Source organism: Phalacrocorax carbo, chromosome 12, assembly GCF_963921805.1.
Source record: "Phalacrocorax carbo chromosome 12, bPhaCar2.1, whole genome shotgun sequence".
In the NCBI taxonomy this organism is placed as follows: Eukaryota; Metazoa; Chordata; class Aves; order Suliformes; family Phalacrocoracidae; genus Phalacrocorax; species Phalacrocorax carbo.
The window spans coordinates 4,002,379-4,018,819 of record NC_087524.1 but is presented as its reverse complement, the minus strand read 5'-3'; the positions used below and the strand labels follow the sequence as shown (position 1 = coordinate 4,018,819).

Here is a 16,441-nt window from a genome sequence, read left to right as displayed (position 1 = left end):
TAGCAATTTTAAGAGAAGCACAAAATAAAACTTGAGTTTCAAAATGCTGATTTGAAATATAAGGCACTTAACAGGTAAGTTGCTGTTGTTAAAAGACTGGAAAAAAATACTCTGAAGTGTAAACTGCACAAATGGGTACATTTAATTGGGAGAAATATTAGCAAACTAAATTAACAGGATGGAGAGTTAGAAGAAGTCACTGAGTGGGAGAAATGAAAGGAGGCTGGCGTAAGAGGAAAATGACATGGTAAGTTAAATTCTTCCTTTTGTGAGGGAGAAAAGCCTACTGCAAAAGTCTGTTACCTTGAAATCTATAGTTGACTTTTTTTCCCTCCTTCCCCACCAGCACCATCATATGAATCTGCTACTACTGTAATTTGCTTCTTCACCGTTAGGCTTTGCCAGCCTTCGCTAATCCCAGCGTTTGTTTTCCTCCCATGTACCGCCTCCATGATTAAGGCGACGGACACGTGGCAAGCGTGACTGATTTCTAGCGGCGGTCTGTTGTTTTTGCCGTGGGGAGCGCTCTGGGGCTGTTCCGAGAGCGTCACTGTTGCCTTGAACTTTTTCTGGTTGTGTTGTACGCAGTTGCTGTCTGCAGTCGTCTGACGGGAGGGTTCTTTGTCCCACTTCCTCCTCCAGAGGTATCTAAAGAGTCTGAGAGCAGTTCAAGGGTCTTACTTGACTACATAGATCTACCTTTGCTCTATATCACTGGTACAAACTGGAAGTTGCACGGCTGTGGAAGGTTTGTGTTGAGAACATAGAAATACCCAGATCCTTGCACCTTTTTGTTTTGGGAATGGTGAGTGTGACGGAGCAGACTTCCCTGAGGAAGATCAGTGAGTTTGCAGATGGAGGATGTATTCCAAGCACTTGTTTTGGGATGAATTGATGAGATCTCTTAACCAGCTAGGCTGTCTTAATTTAGCTTCTCTTTCTGAAACATGTTACGGTAGGTTGGGGCAGAACGAGTGGGATTCCTTGCTTTCAGTTGTGATGGCTTGTCCCAAGTTCTGCTTATTTTGGACTTGAACATTTGTTCTTGTTGAAACACATGCGACTCTCTTCATTCTCTCCCTCCTGCCGAGAAACCCCAATTTTTAATGGTTTTGACAAAAAGTCTAATTATATCCCATAGGAAGACGAGTCTGTGTTTTAAAGTTTTTGGACTAAATTACTGGGGAAAATTTGCTAATGCTGGCTGAAGAGTAAGATGATTAAGATGCGGTTTTACTTGATCAGACTTGATAGAGAAGATTAGCATGGGGGGTGTGGGGGCAGTACAAGAATCTGACTCCTGGGACAAGTGGGGTGTCTGCGGTGCATTCCAACCTCAGCAAAGCTCTCCTGGTGTTTCAGCGTTACCAGCGCTTACGTTCCCATCAGACTATCACAAGATACTTGCAAGTGATTTTTGGCAGGACACAGCAGAATTTTAGACCTCAGAAAACCGTATGGGGTTGAACTGATGACAAAACAAACATACATGATTGTTTCCAGTCGGATGAGTTCTTCTGCTGGGATCTGTTTTTAAAGTACAAGGTGTCTTTTGAATTTGGGACAAAATGAAATACAGGCTATGAAGAAGACCACAGTCTGTTTTGTGTATTGTTACTTTTCAGTACCTGGCAGGTAGAGGACATCTGATTGCTAGGATGTCCTGGAAAAATAAATGCTAGTTTAAACCTAAAAACTGAATGAATCTGGTTTCTGATCCTTTTAAGTATTGCTGATGCTGATTGGAACTTATTAGTTGCATGATTATTAGTGTTTTTGGAGAGAGAGGGAGGGATGCGGGGACTGTGCAATAGGAGTTTGTTCTTCAAACCTCCTCTACTGCCTTCCCCAGAAAAATTCTCAACAAAAAGAAGCCAAAAATAAAAATTGTGGTTCTAACTGTAAAAGTTAGGAGAACCTGTCAACTGCCTTGGGAACTGAGATTAACCTCCAGCATGAGGAGGTGCTGGCACTTGAAGAGACAGGAAAGAGATGAGTAAAGAAAAGCTGAGACTCACAAGAGAGGAGGAAGCATCTGAGCCTGGGAAAAGGATGTGGCAGCTTAGAGGCTGTCAGAAAGAGGCTCAGAAACCTTTAGAGGTTTCTCGGGTGCCATGGACAAGGTGGGAAGGGACCTGGAGGGTCAGCAACAAGCTAGCTTGGTAAGCGCGACCAGTGGGAGGTGGGTGGCAGGGGTCAGGTTGTGTGACAGGATGGCAGGCAGGGTGTTTTCCGAATTCAGAGGTGAAGGAAGGGTGCAGCTGGGTGGTTGTGAGCTAAAGGAGTTGATGGTTATTACTCGGGTAATAACCCCTGTGTAAAGTACCCGGTGGCCGGTGCCGAAGGGTTCGGTCTCTAGATGCCGATGTGCTCCCTAGTGCAGGCAACAGCCTGGTCTCCAACACTGCTTGTCTCAGTACGTGAGAGACGGGAGGGGATGTGCTGGCCTCTGAATGTTGTTTTTTTTTTACAGCAAAACCAGTTCAGTCCTATTGGCAGTGACACAGCTCTCCTGCTGGCCTTCAGCACTTCGCTCTTGTGCGCAGCTGTGCAAAGCAGCCGGTTGCAGCAAGGGGTCGGCAGCCCCCGAGGTAAAGCCCCAGCTGCTCGCGATCGGCAGGGTGGTGCCGCCGCGGAGACCCCAGAGCGCAGCGCTTCGGCCCTGCCTGTTTTATTTCTAAACACCGTAGATGCAACTACGAAGCACCAAGTTAAAGGTTTGACATACAGCAACGAAGGCTGGCAAACGGCCTCCGACGGCGTCGCGTTGTACCGACGTACAACGTGCCCCAAAGGTGTCGCTCCCGTTCTTAAGCGGTTTTGCTTATTTTGTTGTGATAAGGGCACTTCCAGCATCACAAGTGTCTTTCCAAGCTGGCAACTTCAGTGTTTTCCAGCTTTTTGGATGGATGACCCATCCATCTCTCTGCAAACTTCAAAGTTTGAGCGAATCTGAACATTTTGTCTAGTACAAAGCAGAAGTTACCCTTTAACAAATGCTATGGTGTCCCAAAGCAGCCTTGGCAACGTGCGTACAGAACTGAGCTTCCCCCTGGTGCCGAGATCTCCATTTATGCCCATCCATGAGATGTGGCCTCAGTAACCCTGCTCGCCACTTTTCCACGTAATATTTTAGAATTTATTTTCCCGAGTGGCACACATTTTTGGTTTAAATTCTTCTGTGAGAGGAACTTACCCTTGCAAGGAAATATATATTCTCTGCTGCCTTGAAAGCATTGAGGAAAAACGCTTGGAGCGAGACAGAGCCTCATCAAGAACAGCCACTGGTTTGATAACGTAGAAGACGGTTGCGACAGAGATGTCAGTGCTTCAAGCAAGGAGATGGCGCGGCCACTGGTATGTTGTGACTTGGGTTTTCTGTTGTCTGGGGGTTTGTTTTGCATTCGCCTGTGTTAACCAACTGCACAAAAAATAAAACAGCAGGTCTGTGCTGGTAGGAGTTCCCAGTGCAAATGCTGGGTGGGGGTGGCACTGGGCGCGTGCCGGTAAGGATCAGGAAATGAGCGCCGCAAGCCCGTAGGAAAAGGTGTTTTCCTAAGGGTTTTTATAACGGTTGCACCAGTGGGGGGACTGCAGTCGAAGTATTCTTGGGTAAATCGGTAAATCGTTACCGACTGGCAGGCGTAACACTGCGTTGAGATAACAGTATTTTTACCTACTCTGCTGAATCTGCCCCCTCTGTCCTCCCACCGGTGTTATGCCATCGATACCCTGATTGTCGGCACACCCTTAGCCCCCTGCACGACCGAGGCAGCACAGTAAACGTGGTCTGTGAACATCTGTTTTGTAAAATGCCGTGGTATAAAGCGGGCAAGGCAACGGAAGCCGTGAGAAGCTGCTCTCTGGGGAGGTTGCATAGGCTTCACCTGGAGACTGAAACAAAAAGCTGTTCTTTGAATTCATTTGGACAGTGAGAACACTGTCTTGTATTTGAAAGTTACTTTTACTCTTTTTATATGTCTAAAAATTAACTGCAAAATAATGCATATTCAGAAAAATTAAAGAACAAATGAATTTTCCGTTTTCAAAGCTGGCTGGCTAAATGAATCACAAAATTCTGAACGTATGTAAATGGAGTTTCTGTTCCTTTTAGCAGAGTTGTTCTGTTTTGTTGAGCAACCTCACCCCTAGTGTTATTTGAATAAGTAAACAAATACATGCTGTTCTTATGCCCTAAGCATGGAGCGTGCTGTTACCCACCTAGCGTTCAGCGTATTGCGCTTGGCTACAAAAGGCTGTGCACAAAGATCCCAGAAATATTTACAGGATAAGCCAAAACCACTCCCACATTTCCCAGTGTTTTGGTCATTTCTTTTTTAGATTAGAAAGTAAGTTATCTCTTCTCTTCAGATGCAGGTTTGAAGTCTTCTCTCCAGCAGCTCTGCCTGTGCAGCATGGTGGCTCCCTGTGCATCGCTGGTCCGCGGCCCCTGTGGAAGGGGAGGAGCGGTGCAAGGGAAACCAGTGCTGCTTTCTGATGACGGCTGCGGGCTGACCCATAACCCGTGTCACACAGCAGCTGCCCTTTTACAGGTAGGACAGAAAATATTCAGGAATTGAACTTTTACAAAAGTCGTCTCTTCCTTCCACCCCCTGCTCTCGTCACACGAGAAATTACATGAAAGAAGAATAAAGCAGAAGAGGGGCACCGACCCCTGAAAATGAATGCACCTCTTACTCATGGGAAGAATCGTCAAGGTCATATATGATATTTTTCTCCACTATTGGAAGCTTGATTTTTTTTTTTTAACCTGCCGTACAACCTATCTCCCTGTTCGGCTCTCTTACATGAACGGGAGACAAAGCCGCCTTTATCAGATTGCCATGAGCATCTGCTTCACAACAGTATGGGATATCTTTTTTTTTTTAAAGTTTCATTCCTACAAAGTTCTCAGATGCCAACCCTGGAATTCTAAGTGCTTTTGTCAGCATAGGAGCAAAAGAGCTGTTACTGATACCACTCTGTGGAGCCCATAATGACCGGTGTGAAGACCCTATAGAAGTCTGTCTTTCCTATGTACGGAGATTGTTAGGCTTGGCAATTGAAATACCTTTACTCACAAGAATAAGAACAACTGGCTTTTCCTTTTCTAACCTACTTGCCTTGCAGACCTGTTAGAGGAAAGAAAATAATTTAGTCAGTCCTGTTCGAGTCCCTGAGCTTTCCACCTACCCTGCTGTGGTAGGAAGGTGATGGTATTTGACTGGTAACTCAGTGAGGGCAACTTCTGGCCACCAAAAAACCCAAACAAAAACAAAAAAAAAACCACCTCAAAAACCACCCAAAACCCAAGAACAACAACAAAATAAAACAAAACAAACCACCCAAGGCTGAATACACAAATGTCAGAGAACTGGCTTTAAAAACGAACAAGCAAAACACCTTAATTAGTAATATATTACTCAGGCTTGAATCAGAGATTTATCAATGAAGAAAATGGTTTCGGTCACCACTCATCCATTCATAAAAGTAGCATTACTCTTTATAGCAATTAAAGGGTAGATAATACCATTCCATGTCTCTTCACTGTTTTAAATGTCATGTCTTGAGCAGGTAAGATGAGGCTTCAAGCCTTTATGCAGGCATGCATTCCTCCCGCAAGAGCAGTGAAGGATGCCGCTCCCTGAAGGCACGCCTGTGTGCACGCACGCACGTGCGAGAGACTGCGGTCCCGTGTGCTTTGCAGGTCCCCGGCCGAGCCCCCGCACCTTGTACAGCAGCCGGGTGGTTTTACAGCAGGAAAACCTGGCGGCAAGGTGGACGGGTTAGTTCGCGCTAGCCCTCGAAGGGACGACGCCTCAAACCTCCTCCTACTGAAAGGCACCTGCAGCACAGAGGAGGGTCAGGCACTGGTGCCGTTTTCCCCGCCGGATGGCAAGGCCCAGCCCATTTCAGCCCCTGCCCCTCCTGAAGCCGGTGCGGTACCTGTGCGGGCGAGCACGGCCTCAAGCCAGCCTGCACCCGCGTCCCTCCGCCCGCCTCCGAGTGCCCCGCGCCTTCTCGGTTCGAGGGGCTGCTGAATTGCCGTGCTAAAAATACCCCCACCCCGAGAACCCAGGAGGCACCTTGCTTAGCCCCCGCTGTGTGGCCGGGGGGAACCGAACCATCTCGGTGCCGGGATGGCGGCAGTTGGTCCAGCTTTGCAGCCGTGTGGCTGATACCAAACGCAAGGCTGCGGAGAGTCCATGATGTAATATTTACCAAAATACCTGCTACGCGGAGCAGATAGTGTCTGATGTAGCTGGCTGTGGTTGAGGGCTCTGTCCACACATGCTTAACTCAGAGAGGGAGGGGAAAAAAAAGCAAACAACTGGGTGGAAAAAAAAAAAAAAACAACCCACCTTGTACATGCACAGAGTGGAGGGGGGGGAAAAAAAAAAAAAAGGAAAAAGAACCCAAACAACGAGATTTGGCTGTAAGGTTGTGTTGCATAAGTGCCCCTGGAACTAATCTGGTACCTCTCCAAGGAAAACAGAAATCTCTGATGCTTGTTAACCTTCTCTCTGGGTGGAATGACAGTGGTTTCTGTGTGTGTTAACTCTGTAAATGTTTGCTGTAGATGTTATCAATGGGCATATTTTATTTAAAGGAGTATATTAAAGTTTAAAGCAAACAAACTCTTTCCCCGGCCTGTGAACACAACAAATACAACAATTAGGCAGTAAAAACAGGATTGAAAGTAGTCCTAGCTGTGAAGCTGTGCATTTCACAGTTGAGCCGTAGGGAAAACATGTCCGGAGGCACAGCATACCCTGGGAGGGGGGTGAGGAGCTCTCCCTGAAAGCCCCAGCAGTCAGTGAGTGCCAGTTTTGTCTGAGGTACAGCCAGTTCTCGCCAAGTGACTGGTTTTCTGTGGCGTGGAGAATCGGTGGTGGCTCCCCATCGTCTTTTTACGTGGTATTACGTACTGGTTTGGGAAATAGGATAAAGATGACCTGCGCTGCCCACAGGCTTTGAACCCAGTCCAGCCTTCCTTAGCCTGTGCTCTTCCCCAGGGGTTGGTACAGGCGAGGGTGAGGTGATGATGAGCAGGGTAAACTGCTAACACTGGCTCTTCAGAAGAGCCACACTCATCATGCAGCAGGGAGAGCAGAAACATAATGCCATGACAAGCTGTAGAGCCACGGAAATGGTTAGGTCTCCTCAGACTAGAGCAACAATACGGGCTGTGTTCGATGTCGGATTCCTGTATGGATTGAAACAGCCCGAGCCTCTGGTCCACAGTCCGGTGGATGTGGAAGAGAGACTGGAATGGCTGTGCGAAGGCTCGCTTCCAAGGACAACTAATTCAAATTTATTATTCCCATGGTGTGAAAAATTCCAACGTGTAATTAAGTTTTTCTTCTGATGTGAAAAGAAATTTAGACGTTTTGAAATTTTCCTTTTTCCACCAGAAAAGCCTGCTAGCAGGAAGCCTAGAAGGCTGCCAAAAGAAAGTCATTTAGCAGACGAGGTTTTTTTTAAAGCTCCTGCCTTTTTATAGCTACAGAACCACATTTCCATAGAACATTTGTTTTGGTGAATCTGTGTCTTCTAGTGAAAAATTGTTGCACTGGAAAATTCTGGCTAGCTGGAGTACTGATCTTTGTAAAACACACGCATCAAAATGTGTCCAGAAAGCTCACCGCGTGTGCTCAGACCAGGGGTTTCAATGACGGACCAGGACTACCCCAGATAAACAGTGGCAAGGCAAGAGGTTTCAAATGTGGGGGCTGGTAATCATTAAAAGGAGTTGAATCATCCTCTGGTTCTACTAATATTAAGCATTGATCTGCCCATACTTAATTTATTTCAAGACAGAGAGGATATTTCTGCCAGAGTTCCAAAGATTCTGGAAGATGATATACTCGATTAGGCAGAATAGGTTGCAAGACATACCTGCACCTAGTTCTGGGTGTCATTCTGGGTTTTAAATGCATTTTTTTTGGTCTGATGCCATATGATGGTCTTAAGTTCCAGGAATTGCCAACGTCCGTGTAAAAAGTGAGGGTGCCACGGAATAACAATTGTACACCCTCTTTTTTCTAACCCAGGTTCCGTATATGACACTGCACAGCCATGTATTTTGAGGAATTCATCAGAGCCTTTTGATGTTCTGCTTAAGCCCTGTGTTGCAGTAACCAACAGAGCTTGCCTGCACCTGCGGAAAGGAGCCTCCGCTCCCAAGTGGTGAGTGAGTACATCATCTTCTCGCCTTGGAGTCAGCCAGGTTTGGGCTGTGGCTACCGAGGGGGAACTGAGGGAACCACAGGGACTACGGTTTCTCCAGCCTGTGATGGCATTGGCTTAATATCTAGAGCTGTTGGGGAAGCTATATCCCCTTGACTATAGGGTGCCAAAGGTTGTAGATGCAAATGTTAGTGACCAGATCTGGAAACGTTCCTCTCAGCATGCTGTTATCGAATATCCTGTACTGGCAGCCGGCTGTATCAGGGAGGCGGAAGAAGAGGGCAGAGGAAGGAGGGTAGCAGGGTTTTTAGTTTGCCACAGCTAATTGTATATAAGGGTTCAATCAAAGAACACTCTTTAAGAACATACTGCACAGGAAGGCCATTAATCAACCGTACCGTGGCACCTAGCCATCCTCCAAACTGTAAAAGCATTTATCTTACCCATTAAATTCCATGGCATTACAGTTTTTGATTATTTTTGTGGCTTGGAAAGCGTAAGAGAGTGCAAAGGTATTATTCTTGTTTGCATAGGGAGCAAACCGAAACAACCCCCTTCCCGAGGCCACTGTCTTTGCCTGGTCAGGCCCTCCGGGTGAGAGAATGTACTCCTTGGGTATCGTGGTTACAGCAGCTCCACGGGAGCGACATGCATAGTCCTGCAACCCTGGAGGGATTAAGGTTCTTACAGATGAGTTATACTGTGCTGCTTGTCAAACTGCTAGGTGGAGCAGTGCAATGGATGGTTTATCCGGTGTCAGCAGCTGAAACTTGTGTGGGAAAAATCTGTGCTAGCAGTGACAAGAGGAAGCCCGTCGTGAATGTGTAAAACATGAACGTAAACCAAATCCTTGTATTTCCATTTTTGTTAGACCGTTGCTCCAAAGAGCCAAATGAAGTCAGGCATGTCGTTTGGGTGATACCTAGTTTGTGATATGTCAGTGCTGAAAATGAATTTACACAGCACAAAAGCGTGTTTTTCGAGTAGTTACGGTGCCGATGGCCAGGTCAGCAGAGTATGAGCCGTGTTACCGCCTCTCTGTGCACTCCTGGTGTGTACAGCACACGATGTGGTTCCGCACCACAGAGAGGAAAGCATTACCTGTTGTTGACCCAGACGTCAAAATGTCAGCAGCCAACTTAGATACCCGCTGCCGGTCCCATCGATGGTGGGGAGTTGTTATAGAGACGCTGCCCCCCGGACTTGCGGAGGAGATTTGCTGCGATGCCGAGATCCCCAGTCTCTTGAGCGGTGGCTTAAATGCACAGAGTGCCTTGTTCAGAGCTCTGTTACCTGGCGGCGTTACACAGCACAAATAAAGCCTCTCGCAACTACGTTAACAGTTCATTTTTGGCAAGGAAAATCTTTCAACGTGAAGCACATTTTAATCCAGGTAAGGTTGAAAACTTTCCAAAATATTACAGAACTGTAAGAAAAAGATGAAAAAAAAAATCAAAATCTCACCAAGGAAGTAAGAGCTGCACTTTTTTCTTGTTCAAGAACAAGTTTTTATTACCCACGCAGTTGGTAGGGAAAACCTAGCCCTTTTTATCTACAGCTGCTGTGAGCCCTAGGAAGGGGAGCACTTGTGCTAGGGCAGCTGTGCCCAGGTGGTGTGGGCTGCCCAGGGGGCAGGAGGAGGGGGAAGCACTCGTACACCCGTCTCTCCCAGGCACCTCGCACCACTGTCCTGCACAGGGTAGCTCTGACACCTGCAAAAGGGAGTCTTTTCCAGTTAACGATCTGTGCCGAAGCTGCCGTGCTTGCCCGAACCGTGTGTGCTTCCTTACGGTGAAGGATTTTGAACTTGCCGTGGAAGAGCGGTGCAGCAAACGCCTCCCAGCCACCCCCTCCTCCGGCTCTGCCTGTGCACTCCTGGGGGCTTTGCACTTGCAGCGAGGTCCTGGGTGAAAGACAGGAACCAGGCGGCCCCTGCCTGGCCACAGTGGTGGGGAAGGATGCGAAAAGGTCCCGTTTTATCTTTGTTCTCATGGAAAGTGTCACAGCATGTTTAATGTCCCAAAGACCTGCTGTTTCCCAGATCGCGTCTGAAAACCCACGCACTATTCAGCAGGCCGCTTAGTTTATCTTCCTTCGATAAACAGAAGGCTGCTGGAATTTGAAACTTGTTCCAAGAGTCTAGAGTCCAAAGCTTGCCAAAATCTGGGTGAGTCCTCCCCCTGGTCTGGGGTTTGGAACTGAGTTTCAAAATTCAAAGGCTAGCAAGGAACAGCAGCACGACTGCTAAGGGCGCGCGGGGCGCGTATGTGACAGAGGGTCCGTACGCACGGGCTTTGGTGTTACTCCCACTCCGAATGCTGCCTTAGAACGGTTTAAGAATACCTTCTGAAATGCCTGAGAACACGGATCCAGAAATCCCAGTATGGGCTTTGTTTGATGGGGGGGGGTGGGGGGGAACCCCGCTCTTAATGCACTGTTGAGTCGCCGTTTTCACGTGGGTGAAGGTGTCACGCACGGAGGGATCCCCGGTCCCGCTGGTGACAGCCTGGCGCCGCCGGAGCCAGGGGAAGGGACCCCCCGCCGCCCCCCGCGCTTTGCTCGCCAGCCCCCGCGGTGGGCGGCGGGGGCGGCCCCCGCGGGCTCCGCAGCTCCGTGGGGAGCGGAGCCGGGGGACCCGGCGGTGCCTCCTCGCCCCGGCTGCCGCGGGCTCCGCTTTGCAAAGCCCGGCTCACGGCGTTAGAGCCCGGCCCCCGGAGCCCGCTGCTGCAGCCGCGCAGGTAGGGGCTGTGCGGGGGCTGCGGGCTCGCCCCGAGAGCTGCGGGGGGGGCCCGGCGGGGGGCGGAGGGGGCCGGGGGTCGCGGCGGGCCGGGGGTCGCGGCGCCGGGGCTGCGGCTGCAGCTGAGCCGCGTTCGCGCTCTGCCCGCTTCAGGGAGCCTGGAACGGCAGAAAGGGCACAAAAATCTAGCCAAAAAATAATGAAAATTTTAAAAACTATAGTAAACCCCACCGTTAAATTAAGGTGCGGTAGGTATGTGCCTACACACGTACAAGCTGTTGGTTAGATAAAGCGCTAATCAGGCAGTTAAAGAACAAACAGCATTTCAAGCTCCTAGATGGCATGAGGAAAGCTTATCTTATTTTTCCTGTTGTATAAGCAGAAAAGAATATAACTGTTTAGAGACGGCTGAAAACAGTGGCCGAGGGGGGCTTTGCTGCGCGGGTGCGGGTGTGGGTGCGGGTGTGGGTGCGGGTGTGCAGCCCCTCCCGGCTGTCACCCCCCACCTCCCAAAGCGGCTCCCAACAGCTCTGAAAAGGGAGGCGCAGGCTGCTCAGCGGCGGCCTGGGAAGAGCTGGGCTGTGAAAGTGGCTGGTCGCAGCGATCCTGATGGGCCTTGATGCTTTTTCTGGCGTGTTGGCGTAATTCATTTCGAGGAGAACGCTTAAACCCTTGCCGGACTTAACCAGGTGTGCAATGCATACTCGGACACGTGCCTACACCACCACCCGGCCTTACAGGGATTTTGTGACCGCAGGCAGGCTCCCCAAGTTCAGGAAACTGTTCAATGAAAAAATAATGCCAAAAGGGAGAATGAGTATTATCCTTATTTTGAACTTTCTGATAACTTGCCTCTCCTGCGTTGTCGTGTTCTGTTTAGATTCTCTCGGGGTAAGTTGTTCATTAGGCCTTTGGGATGAACGTGTGCGGTAGCCTTTTGACGGCACCGATTTCATCGAGGTAACAAGCTGGTCGGGGTGGCGGAGCCTCTTCGCTGTTGTAGGTCCCCTCCTGCAGCAGCGATGGGGAAGCGTTTCCGTTAGCGCTGGGAAGGCCGAGGGTAACGCGAAACTTAATGAAGTGAAACAGGATGGCATTTTGCTCGGGCTGGATCTGTTACGCCTCAGTTAGGGCCGTATTATTACTCACCTTAAACCACTAGCTGTTACTGCGTCTTCACGTGAATTTGCTTACCTACGTATTGCTCGTTACTGTACGTGCTTTTTGTTTTGTTTTTGCACCTGTGTTATACTTCATTTTTACTTTTTCCATCTTTTGCAACAGTGTAACAGAGGCTGCATTTTCATGGAAGGTTTCTCAGGGCTTCTCTTACGGGTTTCCACGTTAATGCCTTTAAAATTCAATCATTAACTTTTGCCTTAAACGCAAGTTGGAAAGCCACGATGAAAGATAGCGTAGAGCAGTGTGAGACTTTATTTTATAAAGCTTTATCAGAATTTATTTACCTCATACATAAAAGGGGGGAACTTCCTATAAGCTCAAAAGCTTATTTTCCCCCAGCTTGCATATTCACCTCAGCTACATGCTGTGTTTCGTTTAGCCGACGAGTGCCTTGCTACATTCCATCTCCGGACTGGATCTGCTGCCTCGGTTCTTGCCCGCGGCTGCGAGGAAGGGGAGTAGGAGACCCCCCGGGGATCCCTTCCAGATCCGTATTCCCCGGCCAAGATCCTACGGACCAGGCACGGGGCGGGAGATTTTTCAGATGTTTTGATGCAATTGCTTCCTCGGGGAGAAATTTGGCATGCGTTTCCTCAGAGACCCGTGCTTGCGTAAGCAGCCCCCTGCCACCCTCGGAGCTGTACTCGCACAACCGTTTGCGGGCTGCTGGCGAGCCGCATCAGGGAACCGCCGTGGGTCCAGAAGCGCCTTTTCTTCCTTGGTTATCAGTTACTTTTAACTCCCATCTGTCTGCCTGCGTGGCTGCCGTGTCAGGGCTGAGAAGGTGGCCTGGCAGGAGGGGACGCGCGGCAGGGAGCAGGAGGTAAGGGCTGTTTCTGCCGGCATTGCTGCTGCTCCTGCGAGAAGTAATTGCTTGTCAGATTGTGGTCAGGAGTAGATGATGTGGTTATCACAGTTGCTTGGAAAACGTAGCTGAATGCTCAGGTACCTGAATGCAGTGTGTGCACGTGCAGTTAGCTGTATACATGAAGAACTGATTCTGTGTTTCTGTTGTAATCCTGAGTTTTCACTTAATGATTTTACTCTTGTGACGTATAGCTATGTGTCTGCGTAACTTCGGGATACGTTTCCCATACTCTTCTCACTTGCAGTATGAGGGTTTCAAAGCCCATTTTTCTGGAAAATAGACCTAGGCATTGTAAGGGTATGAGTTTTATTAATCAGATTACCTTCAGCTGGGTAGGTGGATGCCTAAAATTCTAACAGGGAAGATTAAACCACCCTTAAGAGGGTGCCTCTAATCCTAGAGACCGCAATTATCACCTGCATGCAACTTACTCTCTTCTGCACGTACATATAATGTGAAATATACTTTTGACTGTAGCACGGACCTGCTGTTAAATTCTGAATGGCAGAAGTGATTAAGCAAATAGCACTGTTTTAATTGGCATGGTGAGACTGAAAAGTCAGTGGAGCGTAAGCTTTCTGTAATCTGCTATGACTTGTTCCAGTCTGGGGACCATTGATGCTTTTGTGCATTGTTTTAGGACTTTGTTTTTGCCCTCATTCTCACTTCGGGCACTTTGCTTCTCTGCCATGATCCTATTGCAGCCAGTAAGAAAATACTTTCAGCACGTCAGCTTCTGTGTGGTGTGTGTGCATACTTAGAGAATGCCGGTACACTTTCTGGTTCACAGACCTTGGAGGAGTAATTACTTGCTACTACTGTCTCTATTTAACAGAGGAAAATCACAGAGTTTTTCTTCTTCTAACATAAACCAAGAAACTGTATGAGAATTAAGAAAAAGATGTTCCCTTTACTGTTTGTCCTGTGGTGGGTCACTACAATGGCAGTCTGGATTATCATCTTAGAGTCTCATGTAGATTTAAAAAAGCAGATTTACAAACAAACAAAAAACAAAAAAAAACCCCTTCATGTTATCCATTCTTTCTAAGGGGAAAGGGGTTTCTTGGCAGCAGCCTTATGAGAGACAAATACATCTTTCAAATGCTATATTGTTGCCTGTATTAATTGACATACATTGATGTGCCTGTGAGCAGTAAAGCTGCAAGCTAGAGCTTGCCTGCAGGCGGTGGGCTCCCAGCCTGTGGTATGGAGAGCTTTGGAAAGGTGCAATCCTTTAAAACCAAAATTGAAGACATCCAGACTAATCACTCATTTTTTCTTCACTGACAATGAAGGTGTTTTCAGCTTATTAAACTGCAGAGATAGTTCTGTTTTCTTCTCTGGGAGCTGTGTGCACCTCCTGTGATGTGGTAAGTGGAAGAGCAGCTGCCAACAGGGCTATAGATCAATTCAGCTGCTCTGGATGAAGATACCTGGATGGAGACTGTCTTTCTCTGGATTGTCTCTTTGTCTCTCTGAAGCTTATAGGGTGCTGGATGTAACTACATGCAGGGCAAGCTATGATCTTCTGGGTACAAAATCCTTGGAGTTAAGGTCCCTTATCCTTCTGCGTTTGGAAGCAGCATTCCCAGTGTCCAGTGCCGGCGGGCGGGGTGGTGCTGTCGGCCCAGTGGCTCAGAGGATGCCTGTCTGGCACGGTCGCGGACACACCGTGGTGGGACGGGTCTGGATCCCACAGGACACGGGTATAGCCAGGAGGCACATGCAGTATCTTTCCTTTCACTGTAAAAGCAAAATCCATCACTTTTGTCTCTGCAGCGTTTTAAGCTGCGCAGGCCCCTGAGGCAACAGGCCATCGCTTCGGCAGCGGGATAACTTACTTGGAGGTAAGATTAGCTAGTGATTTGTGGCAGACTTCTTCCGCAGAGCCTGCAGCAGCTGGGAATTGTGGAACTGGCTTGAGGGAATGAGCCAATAAATTTTATTAGCAAGTTGGGACGAGCTTAGTCTTAATTCATAAAAATCTCTCAGTCGCTTTGCATACAATACGAAAGCCATTGAATAGTTCTCAGCTGCAGTTCAGTGTTGGAGAATTGCAGGATATTTCTGCTGCTTTTCCTTGGGACTTAAAACAAATGAAGCAGCACTTTTTGTTGTTCTTTTGTTTATGTGTCGTATTTATTAGTTTCTGCTTGTTTCATTTGGTGGGATAATGAAGTGAGAAAGCAGTAAAAGAAGTGGTGTTTAGCGTTTGCTTTTAGACTGCGTTACCTGTTTTCACCGGAGGGTTGTTGGTCTCTTCTTTTCCTTTTCTGATGTTTTACTGTAAGATGATTGTCCGAGCTTTGGTGTCAATGCTGCCTCGGAGCGTTACGTAAATGGCGGAGAAGAACGAAGCAACTTTTCTATGCGTTGCGTGCCTGGTCTGTGGTGTGGTTGCACCTCCACACTCGTACGCACCAGGAATGGGGTTTGCAAGTTGATGCAAAGTGTAAGTTGGGTAATGCTATTTAAGTTAATAGAGTTAAAATTAATGTAAAAACAATACATCTGAGGTAAGCCGGTCTCCTTTTACTATTAAACATTATTTTCTGTAACTGTTCTTGTCACAAGAGTCTATTCAGCTTCTGGGGACTATGGTCCTTGAATGCTTTTTGAATGGTAACTACGTTAGTTGCTGCCAGAGGATCATCATTAACAGTGTCCAGAAATAATGGTAATGCGCAACCCTAGGCCATATGTGGATATTTGGTTATAATGTACATTATTGTTCTTTTAACTTTCTGGCAGGTTATTTGTAAGTCTTTTCTTTCCAACTCTCCAAGTTTTCTGTGCAACCTGGGAGGGACTGGGAATTAGAAGTTTTCCTTCTGCTAGGTGAGAGCTGGCCTGTGCTTGTCGAGAGAAGTGTCTCTTCTGGACCTGACACTTGGTGATACCATCAAAATTATACCCCTAGCTTGCCAAGAGATGTGACCGAACTTCTGGGATCCCTCAGCTGTCTCAGTTTGCCAGTGACCTTCCCTTCACACACCATTTATACTCCATTTCTTCTGGGGTAACAGTGCACCTGGTGTTCAGAAGCTGTTCTTGAAGGCATTGTAAGCATTCGGTAGGAGTGCAGATGAACATACTGTAAAAGAAATTTCAGTTCTTGATTGCGAAGTTGGAAGCAAAGTTCCAAATAGGAGAAAAACAGAAGAAGAAAATACTGCCTTGTGACATTTAACAACTGAAAAGTGTTTCCCAGCCATTGCAGAAGATCCTAGAGGCAAGTTTTGAGTAGAAAAACTGAGCAGAGGTTTTAGCTAACAACCACCAAACTCCTGCACCCCCGTTTCTGAATAGGACCTGACGGTAGTTTTGTAGTTGGGAATTTAACTCCTCATAATCAGTGCTCAGCAGGACAGTGCTGACCTCTTTCTCTCCCTTTGTTCAAGATGGAAATGGTCTCCTGTCTGTCACTTTTTAAAAAATTATTATTTTTTTTTTAATTCAAAGTT

General features: G+C 47.6%; 1 protein-coding gene and 1 long non-coding RNA gene across 4 annotated transcripts in view; one reads left to right on the top strand and one right to left on the bottom strand.

The window, feature by feature from the left end:
* Nucleotides 1-5,060: 5,060 nt before the first annotated feature.
* LOC135315470 (uncharacterized) lies at nt 5,061-10,390 on the bottom strand. Of its 2 annotated transcripts, none has more exons than XR_010374940.1 (3): nt 10,002-10,390; nt 6,223-9,616; nt 5,061-5,766 (listed from the first exon to the last, which is right to left on the bottom strand). It is a non-coding gene; the product is annotated as an uncharacterized LOC135315470 (long non-coding RNA). The 2 variants fall into 2 exon arrangements; XR_010374941.1 differs by having other exon boundaries at nt 6,231-9,616.
* A 45-nt stretch (nt 10,391-10,435) lies between these two features.
* Nucleotides 10,436-16,441, top strand: part of SLC16A12 (solute carrier family 16 member 12) — a 38,574-nt gene continuing 32,568 nt past the window's right edge. The window contains exon 1 of one of the 2 annotated variants that reach the window (XM_064463765.1): nt 10,436-10,571. The gene's annotated coding sequence lies outside the window, so the exon portion shown is untranslated. Of the gene's footprint in view, nt 10,572-10,903; nt 10,929-16,441 lie in introns of those variants that run through there. The other variant, XM_064463767.1, reaches the window with a different exon arrangement.